The 19,414-nt window shown below is 48.3% G+C and overlaps 1 protein-coding gene across 2 annotated transcripts in view; it reads left to right on the top strand.

Annotated features, from left to right (window-relative positions):
- The first annotated feature begins 5,722 nt into the window (after positions 1 to 5,722).
- EVX1 (even-skipped homeobox 1) overlaps positions 5,723 to 19,414 on the top strand; it is a 34,622-nt gene continuing 20,930 nt past the window's right edge. The window contains exons 1-2 of one of the 2 annotated variants that reach the window (XM_063667436.1): positions 5,723 to 5,871; positions 7,720 to 7,813. The gene's annotated coding sequence lies outside the window, so the exon portion shown is untranslated. Of the gene's footprint in view, positions 5,872 to 7,497; positions 7,814 to 19,414 lie in introns of those variants that run through there. The other variant, XM_063667437.1, reaches the window with a different exon arrangement.

Below are 19,414 nucleotides of genomic sequence, written 5' to 3'. Positions count from 1 at the left end.
CCTACCAAGCCTTGGGCACAGTGGTGGGTTTAAGGGTCCCATGTCTCCAGATCCTAAGATGGAGTTCACCGCAGGGGTGAGGGCTTGGGTCAGGGTAAGGGTGGGGACTGCAGAAGTCAAACAATTCGGAGGAAGAGGGAGAGGGGAAGAGAGAAGCCACAGACAAGCCAGGAGACAAAGAGGAAGGGAGAGATGGGAGGGAGAAGAACAAGAAGCAATGAAACTGTAATTCTCCACAAAAATTTAAGCTACAGCAGCTCAAAGAAGGCCTGTTTTTAAAGCTTAGCAGAAGCCCATTCTCCACTGAAGCCTGTTCTTTGCGGAAGCCTGGCTGGGGGGTAGTGGGGGCGGTGCCACTGTCGAGTCTTCCTTGCCATTTAGGTCCAAAGCCTCCCTGTGATTTCTGTAACTGCACAAAAACAATCTGGGCTTTAAGAACCTGATTATTGTCCAGAGTTAAATGGAGGCTCGACCTTCTGCCCATAGAGAGTCCAAACACATGAATTCCTGCTGGTATCAGCTTCGGAGGCAGAGGTCGCGAGCTGAGCTTGGGACAACCCTTCAAGCCTGCTAGCAATTACCTGCTCTCAGCCACTTTTAAAAAGGCCATATTTCTTTACATTTCTAGGATCTAATGTGAGGTTATGTCAGGTCATGGGACCCTAGGCTGGTGCAAAGTAATTTGATGTCACCAAGAGCAAGCAGACTCGTTTGTCACCCTGAGGAATAGAAGTCCCTGTGATTTCTGCTGGGAGCAGAGCAGGGTTGCTTGGCTGGGGGTGTGGAATCCAGCCAGGGGTCCAGTGTGGGCCTAACCAGGTGAGCTGGGAAGGGACTTTCTGGAGTGTGTGTGTGTGTGTGTGTGTGTGTGTGTGTGTGTGTGTATGTTTGTCTGTCTGTCTGTCTGTCTCAGGTTGAGAGGATTAAGGGATCAGCTCTGCTCCAAGCACACACAGCAGCCAATTGGAACTCAGCATGGGACCTGGACTGATCCAGGCCCTTGGATCCCAGGTTCTCTTGTGACATGATCCAGGTCTCAGTTTTTCTGAAGCTAAATCTGGTTAGCCCACCTGCAGTCCTTTCTTCCCCTAGCCCTTACCCACTGCTACTTTAATAGTCTGTAGCTGATTAAATAAAACATAAGGGAGTCTTCCTACCTGAGGTTTATCCAGCCATTAGGTGATTGGTGGGAGCACAGAAGGAGTCATAGCCCTTGTACCCCTTTGGGGAAACACTTCTGTGAGTGATAAGAGATGGCTAATGTCTCAGTGAAGGGTTTCAAGGCATTTGCTAGAATGGCCTCTTCCACTATTTCCAGTTCTTCCATTTTTTCAGGGGGGGTTGTAGGGGGTTGTGTAACAAAGCCAAAGAACAGGGTCCCTTGAGCCTTCATTTGAGAATCAGGGAGAGTGCAAACCCTGGAGGAGTATGGGTAGGCAACTTGAAGGTAAAATGAAAAAGGAGGAGGCTGCTTCCCAGAGGCCTGGCCGATGCTAGTCCCAGAGACTTGAGCATGACAGGGTGGGGGTCCTCCTACAGAAGGCCTGGAAAGTCTATCAGTGGAGCTGCCTGTGGGGGCTCCACAATGTCCTGGGATTCATACATTGAAATGTGGATCATGGTCCCTTGGCCTTCTGTATCATTCCCAAAAGGAGTATACTGGTGCCACTCTTCCTGACAATTCTAGGATGATCTAATGCCACAACTAATAGACTGAGAGAGCCTGGGCAACATGGAGAAACCCAGTCCCTTTAAAAAAAAAACACAAAAATTAGCCAGGTGTCGTAGCATGTGCCTGTGGTCCCAGCTACTGGGGAGGCTGAGGTGGGAGGATTGCTTGATCCCCAGCAAGTCGAGGCTGCAGTGAGCCGTGATAGTACCACTATGCTCCAGCCTGGGCGACAGAGTGAGACCCTGTCTCCAAAAAAAAAAAAAAAAAAAGAAGACTGAAGGGGAGAACTCAGACTCAGACTCAGCCAAAGTGGTCAGCAAGGAGGCACACCCCCCTACAAGGCAGACCCCATTTTAAGCAGGTGAAGGCACCCAATAGAGAACCTGCAGTGAGCATCTCTGAGGCACATGGAGAGGCCTGCACAGAGTTCTCTATCTTTTGGCCGTAAGGTTAGGAGGTGCTGGTGGGGCCAGAGGAGCTCAGATAAGAGCCAGCTCTCTATATGTGGGGCTTATTTCCATGGGGTTGTGAGAGAGGCCAATCCTTCACAGAAATTAGAACCTGGATGCAAGAAGGCAGCCAGGATCAGGTCTGGCCAGATGGCCCCACGGCAGAGATGGGGAAAATGTCACCTTCGAATCCTAAGAAGCTAGGCTCCTGTGCTTTGCCAAAGGCCTCTGGGCAGCAGTCTGTAGCTCCAGCGGTTTTGCATGTTGGCCTCTGGACTCACTTAACTTCTGCAGCAATCTGTTGGTCCCCAGAGCCACTCTGCACCCTCCAGGAGAACCTACATATGGGCGCTCCAGGGATTTGCCCGCCTTAAGATCAGGAGCCCCAGGAAGGGTTAGATGGGAATCCAGGCATTCTGGGCCCGGTGCTTTCGGTGGACAGCTAGATCTTTCTTGTCAAGGTGGAAATAGCGCCTCTGCCCTGGGTGGGAGCCCAGACCCAGCCCTGCAATCACGCAGGCAATAAAGTAAGCACTCCACTGTCGACGGGGAAGCCAGGGAAAGAGAGTCTTCTCTTTGAGGCCTCCCACCCCCATCCAATCCAGGAGGTTGCAGTCGCTGTGGGCGGCGGCGGAGGATGCTCGCAGGATACCGCTGCAGTTGCGACCTCTTCCCACTAGATGTCTTCCCAGTTAATCGGAATTGAAGGGCGCTGTCTTTGCTCCTCGGGCCGAGACTCGGTTTCCCCTGCCGCTTTTTGAAGTCTGGCATTCATCTGTGAAAGCTGACTTTTCCCTTTTTTTCCTATACTCCCCTTCCCGCCCTGCACTCTAAATCCTGGCTCTGGAAATCCACCAGAATCAAATGCTGGCTCCCTGCGGGCCCGCGTCGGAGCGGCTCACGCCATTGGAATCTTTTTATGACCTTTGATGTGTTTAAATAACATGGCAAGTCTGAGCACACACCTCGGATTAAACTTTAATCGGCTGCAGTCAAGGTCGCCCAGGTGGTAAACGCGTTTCCTCCGACGTCTCCTGGCAGACGCTGCGGGGTCCAAGGTCTGGGGCAAAGCCCTAGGCCCCCGCCATACCCTCCTGCCTCTGTCAGGCCTGGGTGGGGGCCAGGCCCAGGGCCACCCCATGGAGCTCCAAAGAGGACTAAGGAAATGGGATCGGAGGTAGACACTCAGGGTGGGCTAATGACCTGAGCACAGTTTTTATAGCTACTAGACAGAATAGTTAAAAATTCCAAGAAGGACTTTCAATTTCCCCTGACTCCAGAAACTGGTTGAAGGTCTAGTCATGGTCAGTGCCTTACTGCCTCCTCCCCATGGCTCTGCTCCCCTAGGGAGAAAGGGGGTGCTGGTAATGATGTTGCAGCCAAGTTAGCTGACTGTTTTTAAGGTCGCCAGACCCATTAACTGCGGGCCAGGATCTAGAGCCCAGGCTAAAGCAGCCCTTCTGTGTGTCAAGCTAGACAAGGTTGGCTTCAATTCTATCTGGGATGAGTCACTGGGTCTGAGCATATCTTTCTGAGCCAGTATACCTGTCATGGAGAATTGTCATGGGCAGTATTTAGGAAAAGCTCCAAGAACGGGGCAGCATGTATAGTGAGAGCTACCACTGTGCTTTTAAAAAAGAGGGAATGTACAAAAGGGCTAGAAGGACAGACAAGTCATCAGTAACAGTGGCTTCCTCTGGGAAGAAATGGTGTTCAGAGGATCTGAGTAGAGAATTTTTTTTCTGTAAAAATTATAGTGTTTGTGAAGTGCACCAATTGTATGTATTAGCTATTGGGGTTATACTTTTCAGAAAACTGGTTACCCTATGTATCTCATAGCCAAATATTCCTTTGGGGAATTTCCTCCACACATCATACCAGACTTGGATTCAGAGGAGAACACTGAAATAAGTTACCCCAAGGCTTGAATCTTAGTCTTATGGACATCAACTCAGATTTCCATCCCCTGGGAGAGATTCTCAGGCCTCTCTCTCTGGGCTTACCCCTAACTTGTAAATGAACATGCCAGCCCCAGCCATTCACAAAAGAGAATGCAGTTGTCTCAAAACGAATTAAAGCCTGATCTTCAATTTTCCCCCAATCCCTGAGTGCCTAGGGGTTTGTAGAAAAGGCCCACAAATGCTCCTCCAGACCAGAGATTCCCACAGCCCTTTGACATGTATATTTGGTTTGTCAATTCTTGTCTTGAAGACACTATCAAGTGTCTTCAAGGGCCACATACTAGACTGACCTGTTGATCTCTTGACTAAGAGATAACACTATCACTGTCTAAAATTAGTTCTCGTAGTGCTTCTTCATGGCCTTCTGGGGGCTGCTAATACTCTTTATCTCGATCTTTGTAGTAGTTACACAAATGTATACATATATGAAAATTCAGTGAACTGGGGGCTTAAGATTTGTATGCTTTGTTATACATAAGTTATATGGCAATAAAAAAATTTTTAAGTGCTTCCTCCTAACAACCTGTGAAGTTGGTCCCAAGGTTATTACAATCATCTCCATTTTACAGACAAAGCAACTAAGACTCAAGGGAAGCTAGAGTCCCAGGCCTCTGTGGAAGAAAATAACCAGCCAGAAACTAACCAGCAGCTTCTTCCTCTGGGTCTTGCTGCTTCAATACCCAGCTTTCTTTTCCGGCAGATTTCTCAGGTGACAGGAGCCGGTTCAGTATACAGACGCTCTTTTCAGAGAGATTGTGAGGTAGGAACATGTGGTCTGAGTCTTCAAATTTTTTAGTCTTCGGGTAGGGAGTCAGGGAGGGCACGTGCCTAGAGGGTGTGGGGCCTAGAAGGCCCCACTTGTGTGCCTCTAATGAGGAAGAGGGCCCTCAGGGCTTGGAACATATTTTCTTCTTATTCCAGTCCTCCAAGCCCACACGCACCCGAGGCTCAGGAGACCTCTCCAGGCGACCGCACCCTCCCTCTAAAGTCTCCCACTTCTGCCCCGCTGAGGTGGGGTGGAGGGGGGGTGTTCTGAAATAACGGTGGCTGCAGTTAGATGGCTGAGGACATAGAAAGAGGTTGTTATTTATTCCAGGCACCGTCACAAAAGGCTTCCAAAAATATCGAGCAGAGATATTTTATTGTCCAGCCTGTCTGCAGCCTGTAATTATGCGTTCAAGATGTTTAATGTGTGCAAATGCATTAGCCGCTTTCGCTGGTGAAAACCCTAGCTGGGGGCGGGGTAGAGGCAAGTCTGGAGATAATTATGTCGTACAGTCGCAAACATTATTCCGTTCTTACTGTAAACGGCCCCGGCCGCCTTTACGAGAAGCCAGGAAACTTCTGAGAGTGATTCGCAGCGTTTACGCGGGCAAACTGAGTTCTTTTTGTTTCGCTCCCGGATTGTTCGAAGTCTATCGGGCGGCTTCGATGCCAGGTTCAGAGGCGCGCCAGGGAGAGGGCGCCCCGCAGAGGAGCGCAGCGGAGAGGCCCACGCAGGTCCCCGGTGCCCGCGGCCCTCGGAGGCCGGGCCCTGCGTCTTGGCCGGGCCCTGCGTCTTGGCCAGACACTGGGTGGCAGCTGAGGCTGGTGGCCTGGAGCCCTTGCGGCCGCGGGCAGGCCCCTTCTTGGGCAGAGTCGGGCACTCCCGCTGTCCAGGGCTCTTCGGCACCCTCCTTCCAATCAGGTCGCTCTCCCCTGCTCCCCAGACTCAACTCCTCCGAAGCTGCTCCGGGTTGAAATGTGACCGCTAGGCCGACTTCCTGGGCCCGCGAGCAGTTCTCGAAAGGTGCGGACTGAGCCCTTCCTGGGGTGGGGTGCGGGTTGGCTGTCGCAAGCCTGACCCAGGGTGAACTTGCTATTTCGGGTCCCGGGTGCTGCAGGGCCAGGAGAACAGCTGGGATGGGGGACCCCCGCCTCCACCTCCCGGGCCGGCATGTCCGCGCCCTGTCAGGTCCCCCTCCCTCCTCTTCGATGGCCAAGGCGTGCGCCAGGGCTATCCGGGAACCTTGTAAGGCCTCGTGCTGGCACCTAACCCCACTCGCGGCACACGTCCTCGGCCGCCTTGTATGTAGTCTGCGGCCCCGCCTGCCAAATGAGAGTGACCAGTGCAGGGAAGGAAGGCCAGGCTGGTGGCCGACCGCCTGAGGGACAAAGGCAAGCATTCACAAGCCAGCAGCAGACCCCTGCCCCCCATATTTCCATTTCGCTCAGGCTTTTAGGACAAAATCAACAAGGCCGCAGAGTGCTGCAGGCGCTCACCCCGGGTGACAGCCTGGGGAGCCACTGGTTCCGCGACCCTGGGCATGAAACTCCTCAAGGGCGGCCCTCGAGACGCAGGGGAGAGGCTGCTGCCGGCACCTGCCCGAGGGCTTCTCTGCGGGAAGGAGGCAGGCACACCACCGGAGTCACTGCCGGGACCCTCGGCGCAACGCGGACCTGTGTCCTCTCGTTTCTCTTTAGAAAAAGACTGGATTTTAAAACTCGTTTTAGGCCGCTGATTTAAAACGAAACAAAACCAAACTACTGGGCGCTCGTGGAGTGGTGTGGGACACATTAAAAAAAACTTGTGTAGGATCCAGGGTGCATTTTCTGGGGCCTGGCAGCGCTGCTGCAGCCCCAGGGCATGGAGAACAGGCGGGCGTGGAAAGATCTGGGAGGATGATGAAACCCCAGGGAGGGAAACGCTCACACAGAGAGGAAAAACAAAACCCACTAGACGTGATTTGTTCCTGCTCCAAATGAATCATCTAAAGAGAATCCCTCTGGGCTACATTTACTGGGGCTTACGGTCTGGGGCCCTCAGATCCACCAGTGGTGGGGGTAGTTCCCTGAAATTTGCACTCCCAATCTTCCCCGTGAAGGTGCAAGCTGTAGCTACAAAGGGAAAAGGAGAGGAAGAGGCTAGTAGGATTCCTGGGTGGCTGCAGCCCCAAAGTAAACTCCATGTTTTGAGTGCCTCTGCATAACAAAGTTTCCCAGGCCCTCCAGACTTGGAGGGGGATGGTTAGTTACGCAGCAACTAGATGTTTAGGAACAGCAAGACCCTGGCAGGAGGTGCAGACTAAAGCTTTCAGGTTCCTGCCTCTTGTTCTTTCCTACCCCGTGTCTGCCTTTCTCTCTGCCACCTTTCCAGAGAGTCAGCCTCCAGGGGCAAATGGCTTTGCTCCGAGGCCCTACCTGGATGGGCCAGAGAGACTGGGAAGTTTAAGGACAGGTCTCACTCTTGGTTCAGATTTCAGACACCTCAGAGGTGGCTATAACTTAAAGCCTGCAAAAATAAACTTTAACCACATTCAAGTGTCCCCCAAGCCTACAGTTTTGAAGGCCTAAAATATGCGATCTTTTAACTCCGAGGTTGCTGGTTGCCTGAGAGGCTGAGCAGAATTTCCCAAGCAAGAGGGGACAGGGAAAAAGGCCATTGTTTCTGTAGATATCCAGGTTCAGTTCAAAATCAGGGCTCACTGAAGAGGGCATGTGTCCTGTGACTGCTCTCTTGAATGTAATTTTTGTCTCTCTCTCTCTTGCTCCCATAGAACCGTGCCCTCACAGCAATCCAATGTTTGATTCTCCTTATAGAAAGTGAATCTGATCAGGGCCTTCTTTACTCTCCTCCTCCTTCTCTTCTGTTCTGCAGCCCATTCAAAAGAGCCCATAGAAACACAGAGAGACCCATGAGGAGTCTCTTGCCACTGGGACTGACTCTGCCTGGGACCCAGAGACCAGAAATGGTGAGTGGTTTTTCTTCAAAGGCTGCTTGGGTGCTGAGGTTGGGATTGCCTGCACAGCGAGAGGGCCTCCCTTGCAGCTGCACCCAACCAGGGAAAGGGGTGGAGAGTTTTTGAAGGACTCTAGAAGATGGTAAGCAGGGCCACCTGGAAGACCTAGATTTCTCAACTCTACACCTCCTTTAGGAGGGATTCTCTACTGGGAGTGATCAGCGCCAATTCCAGTTTCCAGATTTGGTTTGCCTGCCTAGGAAAATTGGAGCCTCATTTAAATCTTTTCCTAGAAGTCGTATGCTCATTCTTTGGCTTTCTGTTTTCTATTAGCCAGAGACTCATGTAAGATAATCTGGGTTTCTCCCTCCGACCTCTGAAACATGTAATTTGGGGGAGATACTGTATTTAAAATGCCAGTCCCAGTAATGAGCCCAGCTTAGCAGTGTGAGCTCCCACCCTCCCCTTAATGAACAGAGCTGTCAAGAAATAATTTCACTTTGATCTAGTTTGTGACCTGAGTTTTTGGCTTAAAGAAGACTGGGCAGCTAATTGGATTCTTCAGTTTCCTTTAATCTCCACCTCAACACTTGGAACCTGACCAAGCTGAATTAAAACAAGTCTGATAAACAAGATGTAGCTGGCTCCCAGGTTAACAGTAACAAGAAAATCCCCACCACCACTGTGGGGTTTAATGATCACAGCGTGGTTGGCACCTCACAAAAAACATGAGGCTGTAGGCCCGCAGAACCTGCAGCACGGAAGTCTTCAGAATCCTTTCCCCTCCCTCCTAGACCCTGGATGTAGCTTAATTAGAAAGAGAAGGAGGGGTAGAGGGAGATGGGGAAGAAAAACTTACAGTTGGTGAAAGAATCAGGTTGGGGGTTCATCTCAAAGGGAGGCAGGACGTTGAGGAGACTTTGTCCCTGGGAGAGGAAGCAGGCCGAGCCTTTGAGGGCTGGACAGTAAAGATTGCAATTTGAATTTCCAACTGTGTTTCAAGAATGAGGGGATGCAGGAGGGAAATAGGATATGAGGGGCAGGGTTATGCAGCCTGGCGGGCTGGGAATCACGGATTGTATTTAATCTTTTCAGATGCCAGGGTTTTGTGTTCTAGAAGCAAAGCAGGAGGAAGAAGTCTGCTAGACCTCCCCATTCTTAGTTTGGGGCCTGAGAAGGGATTCTCTTGGACTCCCCTCCACATGCTCCTATCTACTGCCTGCCTAAGTGGCTGGAGGAGTTCTGAGGGAATGCTTTCTCCAAGGCAGCAGGGGTTTGCTCTAGGCTAGGATTTCTCAAACCTCCGCAATATTGATGCTTTGGGCTGGATGATTAATTCCTTGCCGTGGAGGCTGTCCTGTGTGTTGTAAGATGTTTACCAGTATCTTTGGCCTCTATTTATAGATGTCAGTAGTGCCTACCCCAGTTGTGACACCCAGAAAAGTCTCCAGACATTGCCAAATGTCCCCTGGGGGGCAAAAATTGCCCCCACTTAAGAACCACCAGCGTAGACCTCTGTGAGGCAGGCCTTTCTGGGAAAAAAGTGTAGTGCTTTGCTTGAAATGATCTTTGTATAGTTTCAGAGAGCTAGGGGAGGAGGGCAGGGTACTCCCACTCCTTCTTTGAACCTCTCCAGCAGGGCAGATCATGAATTCCTTCCCAGGGCTGTCTTGATCTCCTTATTGAAGGTGCTACACCTTCATTAAGCCTTTGAGCAAGGACATGGCTGCCAGGGCATATAATCTGAATCTTTAGACACACTGAATCCAGGATAGGTGTGTGTGTGGGTGGGGAAGGTGGTGGGTGGGTAGGTGTATATATGGGTCTGTCTAAGATAAATGCTAGGGAAAAGAGATCCAGGCCTCACCTTTTCCTGCAGCTTTGAAAGCTCTTTCTTTGGCATACTTGGCCTTGAAGTGGGAAATGGCTGGGTTTTTGTAAAATGGTTGTTGAGGTTATCAGGGAATGGAAAGCCTATTACACATATTGAGGTGAGAGGTAGTGTCTAGGATGCTGTTACCAGATTCTTATGCAGTAGGTTGTCTTATAGCTCCTACCCATCTCTTCCCTCTAGCTCTGACTCTCAGCAAGCTCCTCTCACACAGGCTTTCTGGAAACTGTTAAGATCCTAGAAAGTAGGAGCTTGACATAATTTATTGAACACTTGGTATTACTATTATAATGCTGATTGAAAATATTTTAAAAATAGGAGGCTGGGCACGGTGGCTCACACCTGTAATCCCAGTACTTTGGGAGGCAGAGGCAGGCAGTTCACAAGGTCAGGAAGTTGAGACCAGCCTGGCCAATATGGTGAAACCCCGTCCCTACTAAAAATACAAAAATTAGCTGAGCATGGTGGTGGGCGCCTGTAGTCCCAGCTACTTGGGAGGCTGAGGCAGAAGAATCGTTTGAACCCGGGAGACGGAGGTTGCAGTGAGCCGAGATTGCACCACTGCACTCCAGCCTGGGGGACAGAGTAAGACTCCATCTCAAAAAAAAAAAAAAGAATTTTATCACAATCCAGACATCTCAACCAGATCCATCCATCCCTTTTCTTTCTCTCTTTCTTTCTTTCTTCCTTTTTCTCCTTCTTTCTTTCTCTCTCTTTCTCTTTCTTTCTTTCTCTTTCTTTCTCTCTCTTTTTCTTTCTTTCTTTCCCTCCTTCCCTCCCTCCCTCCTTACCTACCTCCATTCTTCCCTCCCTCCCTCCCTTCCTCCCTTTGTTTCTTCTTTTCATTTTCTCTCCAGAATGTGTTCACATAGAACACAAATGAAGGATGGTAAAGATTAAGAGAAATTGATTAATTGACAAGGACAGTTCTAACAAGTTTGCATTGCATTAATAGCAATAACAATAGGGTTAAGTTATGTGACCCCTATATATATTTTTCACATCTAGAGTGGGTTATAGCCACTTAGAGCTAGGCATATTTAGCTGTCAGCATTGCCAGATGAATTAAGCTTTAGGTATTTGACTAAAATCACTGGTCGAATGCTTACAGAGTGTTCATCACTTTACAAATATTAACTCATGTAATCTGTTGAACACCTCCAGGAACTATTATAATCATCTTCATCTCACAGATGGTGAAACAGAGGCCTAGAAAGTTTAAGTAACTTGCCCAAGGTCACCCAGCTACTAAGGGACAACACTAGGATTGGACTGAGGCATTGGATTTAGGGTCCATATTTTCTTTTTTCTTTCTTTCTTTCTTTCTTTTTTTTTTTTTTCGATACAGAGTTTCACTCTTGTTGCCTAGGCTGGAGTGCAATGGTGCGATCTTGGCTCACTGCAACCTCCACCTCCCAGATTCAAGCAATTCTCCTGCCTCAGCCTCCCAAGTAGCTGGGATTACAGGCATGTGCCACCATGCCTGGCTAATTTTTGTATTTTTAGTAGAGACAGGGTTTCTCCATGTTGGTCAGGCTGGTCTCGAACTTCCGACCTCAGGTGATCTGCCCACCTCAGCCTCCCAAAGTGCTGGGATTACAGGCGTGAGCCACCTCACCAAGCTGGGTCCATATTTTCAATGACTAATTTCTGCTGTCAATTCTTAATATGCTGGGTAGGGACAGTGGCCCAGGGGACAGCTGTTGGGGAGGTGGGCATCTCTAAGGATGTAGCCACTGCTCTGGAAGCCTCATTCTGAGCTTTGGGGCCAGATTCCTTGTCCACAGTGTGTCTATTAATATAAGCCTTTCTGATAATTGAAAGTAAGTTATAGGAAATGTAATATATATCCCCGGTATTTACTACCTCGGGAACACGGGAGACATAATGAAGGAGGGAAGTTTGTAATTGTAGGAAAACATCAGTTCTAGGAACAGAAATCAGTGGCAGCCAGAGACGTTCTCCCCAGGTTTCCGGCCCTGCTGGTGGCCCCTCTGCCAGGCTCCATACAGGCAGGAACCCCCAGAAGAGGAAAGGGGCCTGTAATAGCAGCCATCAACCTGTCACCACAGCTAGGGTGAATATGGCCTCTGAATTGGGGGGAGGGGGGGAGGTTTACTCTTTAGCACCACCAGCTGCAGGGATGGGGAGGGGCTGTGGAGGGTGGGGTGGGGAGGGGAGGCTGGAAGTGGAGCTGGCCTTCTCTATCCACAGCCCACAGCCTCCTCAGAACAGACATTGGGCTAATAACATGCGGTGCTGTGATGCTAGGCCCCAACCCCACTTGGCACTAAGATGAACATGGTGGTCCTTACCCTCAGGCAGCCTTCACATCTATTAAGAATGTGTGCATACATGCGTGGGTGTGCATGTGAGGGAAACATGGAGGGTGATACAGCTACATAAATGATTGCACCAAAGGCTGAGATAAGAACCTAGGGATGGAGCAGTATGAACCGGGTGCCAAGTGGTGTGGGGTGTCAGGGTCTGGTTGAGGGTGGGCAGCAAGGAGGCTGAGATAACGACCTGGACAGGCGGAGAGGGGCCCTCCCAGGTGGAGATGCAAGGAGGATGCTGGGAACAAGCTGTGGCCCTTGGGCTAGAGGGGAAGGGAGGGTAAAGGAGGCATTGTCTGGCACCTACCAGGTGCTGTGCTTTGCAGGGATGATCTCATCGAACCCTCACAATATCCCCATGTGGTAGGTACTGGTGTGACCCTAATTCTACAGATGAGGAAACAGGCAGAGAGGGTCAGTTACTTGGGCAAGGTCCCGTGACTGGGTGGCAGAGAGCCTCTGTGAGCTGCTCTGAACCAGTCCGTAGGAGGAAGCCCAGCACCTGCAGTGAAGCCCTGGTAAAGGGGAAACTTAGTGGAAGGCTTTGATTTTGATTTGTGGCCTTGCTTGCTTTAAGAAGGTTCTCATAAGAAAAAGCTGCTGCGTCTTACATTTCTGTATTTCCCCCGTGCCACTGCCAGCCCCATCTTATAAGATATCCCCGAGTGATGAGAAGTCCGCCTCCTCCCCGGGGTGAGTGAGAGGGCACCATCGCTGGGGCAAGGGTCCCCAGGTGCAGGACGCACGAACCGAGGGACACGCCGCCAGACTGACCTGGCGTGGAGGGCGGGCGGGGCGGGGCCGGGCCAGGCTGCGACCGCGAGAAATCACAGCCCCTCGGAGGAGGCCGGGCCGCGGGGCTGGCGGAGACGCTGCAGGCCGGGCCGAGGTGCGGTGAGGCCTCCTCGTGACCTGGCCGCGTCCTCGGAGTTCGCTCGGGCTTCGTGTTTGCAGAGCAGCCTCCCGCCAGCCCGGCTTGCCCGGGGATGTGGGTGGACCCGCCCCGCACGGCCGCGGCCCAGCGCAAACCGTGATCCACCCCCTTCTGCTCGGTGGGAGGAACCCGGGGCTTTGCGCCCCTAACCAGCAGCGTGACCCTCGCGGCCAGGGAACTTCTCATCTGTGAAGAAAGCTTAAGAATGACACCACTGACAGGATCATACGTGCTTGCCTGCCCATAGGGGACAGGAACAAAGGAGATCATATATTCCATGAACAAGCATTTAATGCCCACCTACTATATGACAGGTGCTGTGCTAGGCAACTTCTCTTTTCATTCTAAAATATTAATTTTGCATCGTGTCCTTTTGGTATACTTTATTGAAATACTATGTACAAAAAGTACAAAAGTCATAAGATCATCTAACACCAACAAATATTTATTTTCATTCAACAAATAAATGATTCTGTAAAACTTACTGGCAATGTGTGAGGGTATTGCACGCTGCAATAAAGTGTTGTCAGTAGGAGGCCTGTTCTCTACATTACCTGCTGTTGATCTGGGATGGATTTATCTGAGTACTTGCTTCTTCTGGGACTGGAGATGGGTTTTCGGCTCCACTCTGTCACTAAACACCCTGGCTACCTCCTGTGATCTCTCTGGAACTCCTCAGTGGAATGAGGCGGCTGGCCTTCACACTAAGGACCCTTCTTCCTGTGACTGATGAGGGTGGCTTGGGCGAATTTCAGAAATAATAGGACACAATTTGAGTGTGGCTTCTTGTATTTATGATTACTAACAGAAATGTTATCCACACATTCATGATAATACACATTTGCTGGTGAATGTCTTTGGCAGACCTGCTGGAAGAAATGTGAGGCCTGTGACTCATCATGAAACCCCAAGAAGGTTTCACTACTTTACCAACTGAAAAGTTCTCATAGGTGGCTTTAGAGAAGAGCGTTTCTTCTTGTGCAAATGGAATCTTTCCACTGAGCAGTCTTCTAAAGCAGTCATCTCAAAAATGAAGATAATAACACTATTCATTTTATATTTTATGCAGAAAGCTTTTAGAACAGTGCCTGGGCACACACTGAGAGTTTAATAAAAGTTAGCCACAATTATTATTCACTCTTTTATACTCCTCCAAATCTTATTTGTCTCCATTCTTCCCTCTTTAAGAAAGGAGGTAGTATGTTGGAAGGTCTAGCCTAATTGTTATAAGGTGCTGCCAAGAATTCCAACCTAAAAACTAACAGTAGGAGGTGTAGATCCCTAAGTAGTTTTCTCCCTACACATTCATCCCCTGTGAAGACACGATGATTGGGTAAAGGTCCAGCCTCCCTTCCTGGGCTCCCTGGCCTGGAGAGGCACCAGGGCACTCCCTAAGGCAACCTCATCAGAAATCAGAATCCTCATCAGCAGACCTGAGTCCTTCAGGCCACCAGTGCCTTCCCAAGGGGGTTAAAAGTTCTCTAACAAGGGCAGTGTCAGGTATGGAGAAAATGATGGAGTAAGAATTCTTTCCATATGAGTGGAGATTTACCGTTGACAAAGCACTGGCCATTTCTCCATGTTCAGTGGGGTTGATAGGAAGACTTCCCTGGGTTTTGTGTGTTTGTTTTTGTGATGATGGAAGGGTACTGAGTGCAAAGAGCCTTTGGTATTTTGAATGCAAGGTGACTCTGTCTTTGGCTCTGGAGTTACAGACACCTAGATTTGAGCCACCACTCTGCCACCTATTTGATTTGTGACCTTCGGCAAGTCTGTTTATATATTTCTTAACTTTAGCTTCCTCAACTCGAAAATGGATGTAACAATATCACCTAGTTAGCCTATAAGGCTATTGTGCAGTTTAATTTCTATGATGCAAATAAAGCACTTAGCTCAGTGCCTAAAGTAATGTAGATGCAATACTAGTTAGCTTTCAATATATATTATCAATATTCTTATATGGTTCTCTTAGACATGGCAGAAAAAATTCATTCTGATTTTATAGGTGATAAAACTGTATGGAACTACTGATATTTACTATAGCATGGATGAACCTCAAAAATTATGCTAAGTGAAAGAAGCCAGACCCAACAGACTACCTGTTGTGTGATTACGTCTGTCTAAAATGTCCAGAAAAGTTAAATTTATGAAGATAGAACATTAGCAGTTGCCTCAAGCTGGAGGTGGAATGGGGAATTAACTTAAAAAAAAATGAGGGATCTCATGGGTTGGGAAGATGAAAATGTTCTGAAATGGATTTATCGTGATGGTTGTACCACTTGGTAAAGCTACTACTAAAAATCATTGTTTTGTACACCTGAAGTGGGTAAATGTTATAATGTATAACATGTACATCAACAAAGTTGTTTTAAAAACCCAAAATATCACAGGAGAAGAGGGGGAATAGAATCTAGGTTTCCTATTAGGTGTTCTTTAGACTCTGCTACCTCCCATTGGGTAGGAGAGAGAAGGCAAACAGCAGGGGAGGAGCTATGGTTAGAATCTCCGTTAAATAAGAGAATGGAACTAAGACAATTCGGAGAATGTGGAGGTGGTAGTTTCTTAAAGAGGGGAGAATGGAGACAAATAAGCTTTTGGGGGAGTGTAAAAGAGTGAATAATAATTGTGGCTAAGTTTTATTAAACTCTCAGTGTGTGCCCAAGCACTGTTCTAAAAGCTTTCTGCATAAAATATAAAATGAGTAGTGTTATTATCTTCATTTTTGAGATGATGAACTTGAAGCATAGAGAATGTAAATACATTGACCAGTCATAAGCTAATATATGGCAGGGTCAGGATTTGAACCCAAGTAGCTTGTTCCAAAGCACCTGCATTTTACCCTGATGCTATTAATACTTATAAAAAGGAGGAGAGAAATGTCAGGTTTCTGGGCAAAAATCTGGAGTTACATTGTGTGGATGCGTGAGCCTGGAACATTCTGAGACTTTGCTTTAAAAATGTGATGTTGTTTTATGTATAAATATGAACCACACCAGATATCTTGCTGGGGGGTGGATTTGCTCCACCACCTATTGCATGGATAATATCCAGCATGGGTATCATTTTTGTATATGAATATCTTAAAATGCCAGGCAATCCCTTCACTTCTGTGTTTGAAGTGTGGCTATGCTCATTTCCCAGACTATGAACTGAGCTCACGTTTTGGGGACAACATTCAGAATGATGTAAACAATCTCAGAATTACTTGGACCATGTTGCCAAGCTCCATTGCCCCTCCCCCAGTCTCATTCCGGGTGCCTCCTTCATCCCTGTGCCCTTTGCCTCATTCCTGTCCCTCTTTACCTTTCCAATGCTATTTTCTCCATGAAATAGGGAGGCTTTCCGGATTGAATAGAAAAATTATGCCTTAAAGATCCACTCTTTTGGTTTGCTGTATTGAGGAAGAATATGTGTGCAGCTAGAAGAAAAAACAGGCCATATCTATACAGAACTTGAAAGTAAAGATTAAAAATGTCAGTGCTTCCAAGGCCCAAAAAATATTGCACCATTTTTTCATTTAAATTGTATGTATAGATTAAGTGAAAATAATATTCCCATTTCTTTCATTCTTTTGGTTTAAGTGATTTAAAACTATTTGCATGTATAAAACAGGCAATTTGTAAATTTAAGTGAGAAGAATGCAGATTTCTTGGATGCTGTACAGGGAGGGAGAGGTTGAAAGGAAAATTAACATAGTGATGAAAAGATTAGAGAAAAGTGGTCAAGTGGTCACAATCTGGTGGCCTTGGGATGGGGAAGAGGTATAATTTTTAAAAACCTTTATTGTTTTGTGTGGGAGGAAATACACAACTAGTGCATGTTCATTTAAAAAGATAATCAGTTTTTGAAGAAATAGTGTGGCAAGTTAATGCCCCATATGCCCCCATAATCCCAAAGTAACAGTTGAATGTATATTCCTCCATATCTATGTGCATATAAAATATACATATATTTCCTATATAACTATCCATGAAATTAAGTCACTAATCATAGTTGATTGCTTGCAGACATTTGCTTACAATTTCTTTCTCCATTTTTACAAATGTGGAATCATATTACACAAACTATTCTTTTTGCAATTTATCCTTTTTCATTTAAAGTAAGCTTAGACCTATTTGCCTGTGAGCACACAGATCTCCTCTGAATATAGAGTATTCCTTTATATGAATGTTCATCATTTTATTTAACCATCATTTTATTTATACGTTGATGACTGTCAGCTATTTCCACTTTTTCCTTATCACTAAAATAATTTAGTAAATATTCTTGAATGCATTCATTCGGGAATATTTACTAGATTATTTTAGTGATAATGAAAAATATGCAGATTTTCAGAAGTGACATTTCAGGGACAAACCGAATAATAACTGTAAATTCATAAATGTCAAAATTGCCTTCAAAAAGGTTTTGCCGTTTTGTTTTTTGTTTGTTTTAACGTTTCACCAGTGGTTTGCGGGTGACGGTGTCCTTGCACGTTGTAGTCCGTCTTCAAAGTTCTTTTACACAACGTGAATTATATTGAAATTGGGTTTCTTTAAACTTCATAGAGCTTCGCCTCAGTGGAGGACAGCCTGGAATAGGTGAGGGGGTCTCGAAAGGAATACCAGGCCGGGGAGTACTGGCAAGCGTCGGAGGGGAAGGGCAGATCGGGGAGAGGATCCCCAGGGGCTGGGGTGTCTGCAGGGCTCCCTGTAACTCAGAGGCGCCGGCCACCGCCGCCTGAAGCCTGAGCTTTTCTCAGCAGATGGAGAATTCATTTTTAACCCCCAGGAAGGAATGGGCTAAGACATCAGACCACCGCTCCTAGAGGGTCAAGTTTCCTCCCCATAAATCCAAAACATTCTCTTTAGGGAGTTCCCTACGTGGCGCGCAAACCCGGGAAGCCGTGCGCCCTGGGGTGTCTTGGCGGGCCGTGCCCGCAGCCTGAACCGCCGAAGCCGAGTCATCCAGCATTTGCCTGCACCCAGGAGTTTGCAACCCGCAGAGCCCGCAGAGGCCACCGCCAAGAGTGCGCGCCTCGGCGCCCCGTCGGCCTCTAGTTCCTCGAATCTGAGCCAGCGACCCTAATCCGCAGGCTGCAGCAGAACCTGTCGCCAGCTTGGAGAGTCCCTCGCGCTGCCGTGGCTTCCGGGTCCGCGGGCGACTCGCGCTGCTCCCGGTTTTGTCGGGACCCCCGGAGGGCGCTCAAGCCTGTCGGCCCCTACTTGTGTGTAGAGAATAGGCCCGGGTACACCACCTCAGAAATGCAGAGGAAGCCGGGAACACTGAAGCCCGGGTGGTTGCAGTGAGGCTGAGGATCTCAGATGGGTGACCCCCAGCTCTGGCCAGTACCTGGGGCCACTGCGCGTGGGGAACACTGCCCCCCAGGTTCCCACCTAGTTGGTCTCTTCCTTGGGTCAGTGGACTGCAGATGACTCCAATTGGCCTAGTAGGCCATTTCTGTCCTAGAGTCATTTCTTGGCCGATATAGAATTTTATAATAATTCAAATTAGTTGCCTACATGTAGAAACACTTGAAAATGAAATATCTAACAATGATATCAGCTGGAGCTGAGATTCTGTGACTCCAGTCTTCTCAATTCCCAAATGTGACCATGGCCATTTCTCTCATTTCTGTTACATTTCTGTTATCAGCCCACTCCTGTAGGCACTGATGTGTGTCCCCTGTTGGAGTCACAGAATACCAAGGTGGGGGCATGAAAATAGAATGTATTTCATATATTTCTGAAAAATAGACCCTTTAGCTCCCACTGATATTTGATGCTGTGAATTGGTCAAGGTTACCCAGGGTGTGGCAGAGTTGAGATTAGCACTTTATTGGCTCATGAGAGCCCAGAGGAGGGCAGAGACTTCTGCAGGACCACCAAGCCAGAGAGAGGCAGGGGCATGCCTAGAGCCCATGTTTCTGACCATTAACCCCTTCTCCTGACTGCACAGGGGCCCCAGTAAAACACAGCCTATGACCAAAGAGCCCTTGCTTGGGCTCTCAGGCTTTGACCCAACACCTAGTCATTGGTCAGACCAGCTGAGCTTCCACTGCCTCTGTCTGTAGCTATAGAATGGAGGGAGTCCATGAGGGCTGGCTTGTGTCTTGCTGTCGGCTTCCAGGTTCTGGGTTCTTGCCTAAGAGACAACTGCATTGAACTGTGGGCAGATATTCCTTATCTTCTTGCATAGTCTAAAAATACACCTAGCCATACTATAGCAATTGTATTTGAACGTACTGATCCAATCCCATTGGAAATCAGTACATCTATCTATTAGGGGAATGTTTCCCAAACCTTCATACTTGCCACCTCCAGGGTAAAGGGAGACTGGAAAAGTAACAGCCATGTCACTTGCCAGCCTTGTCACAGTTCTGAGTTCTGTCCTCCATTTTTCATTTTGGAGCCAGAAAGAAGTGGCTAGACTATCAGAAGGCCCATAGGGGTGGAAACTCCCTATCTTAAAAC

The sequence above is a fragment of the Pongo pygmaeus genome, chromosome 6 (assembly GCF_028885625.2).
Source record: "Pongo pygmaeus isolate AG05252 chromosome 6, NHGRI_mPonPyg2-v2.0_pri, whole genome shotgun sequence".
NCBI classification, from domain to species: Eukaryota; Metazoa; Chordata; class Mammalia; order Primates; family Hominidae; genus Pongo; species Pongo pygmaeus.
This window is presented reverse-complemented; position numbering and strand designations above follow the sequence as displayed.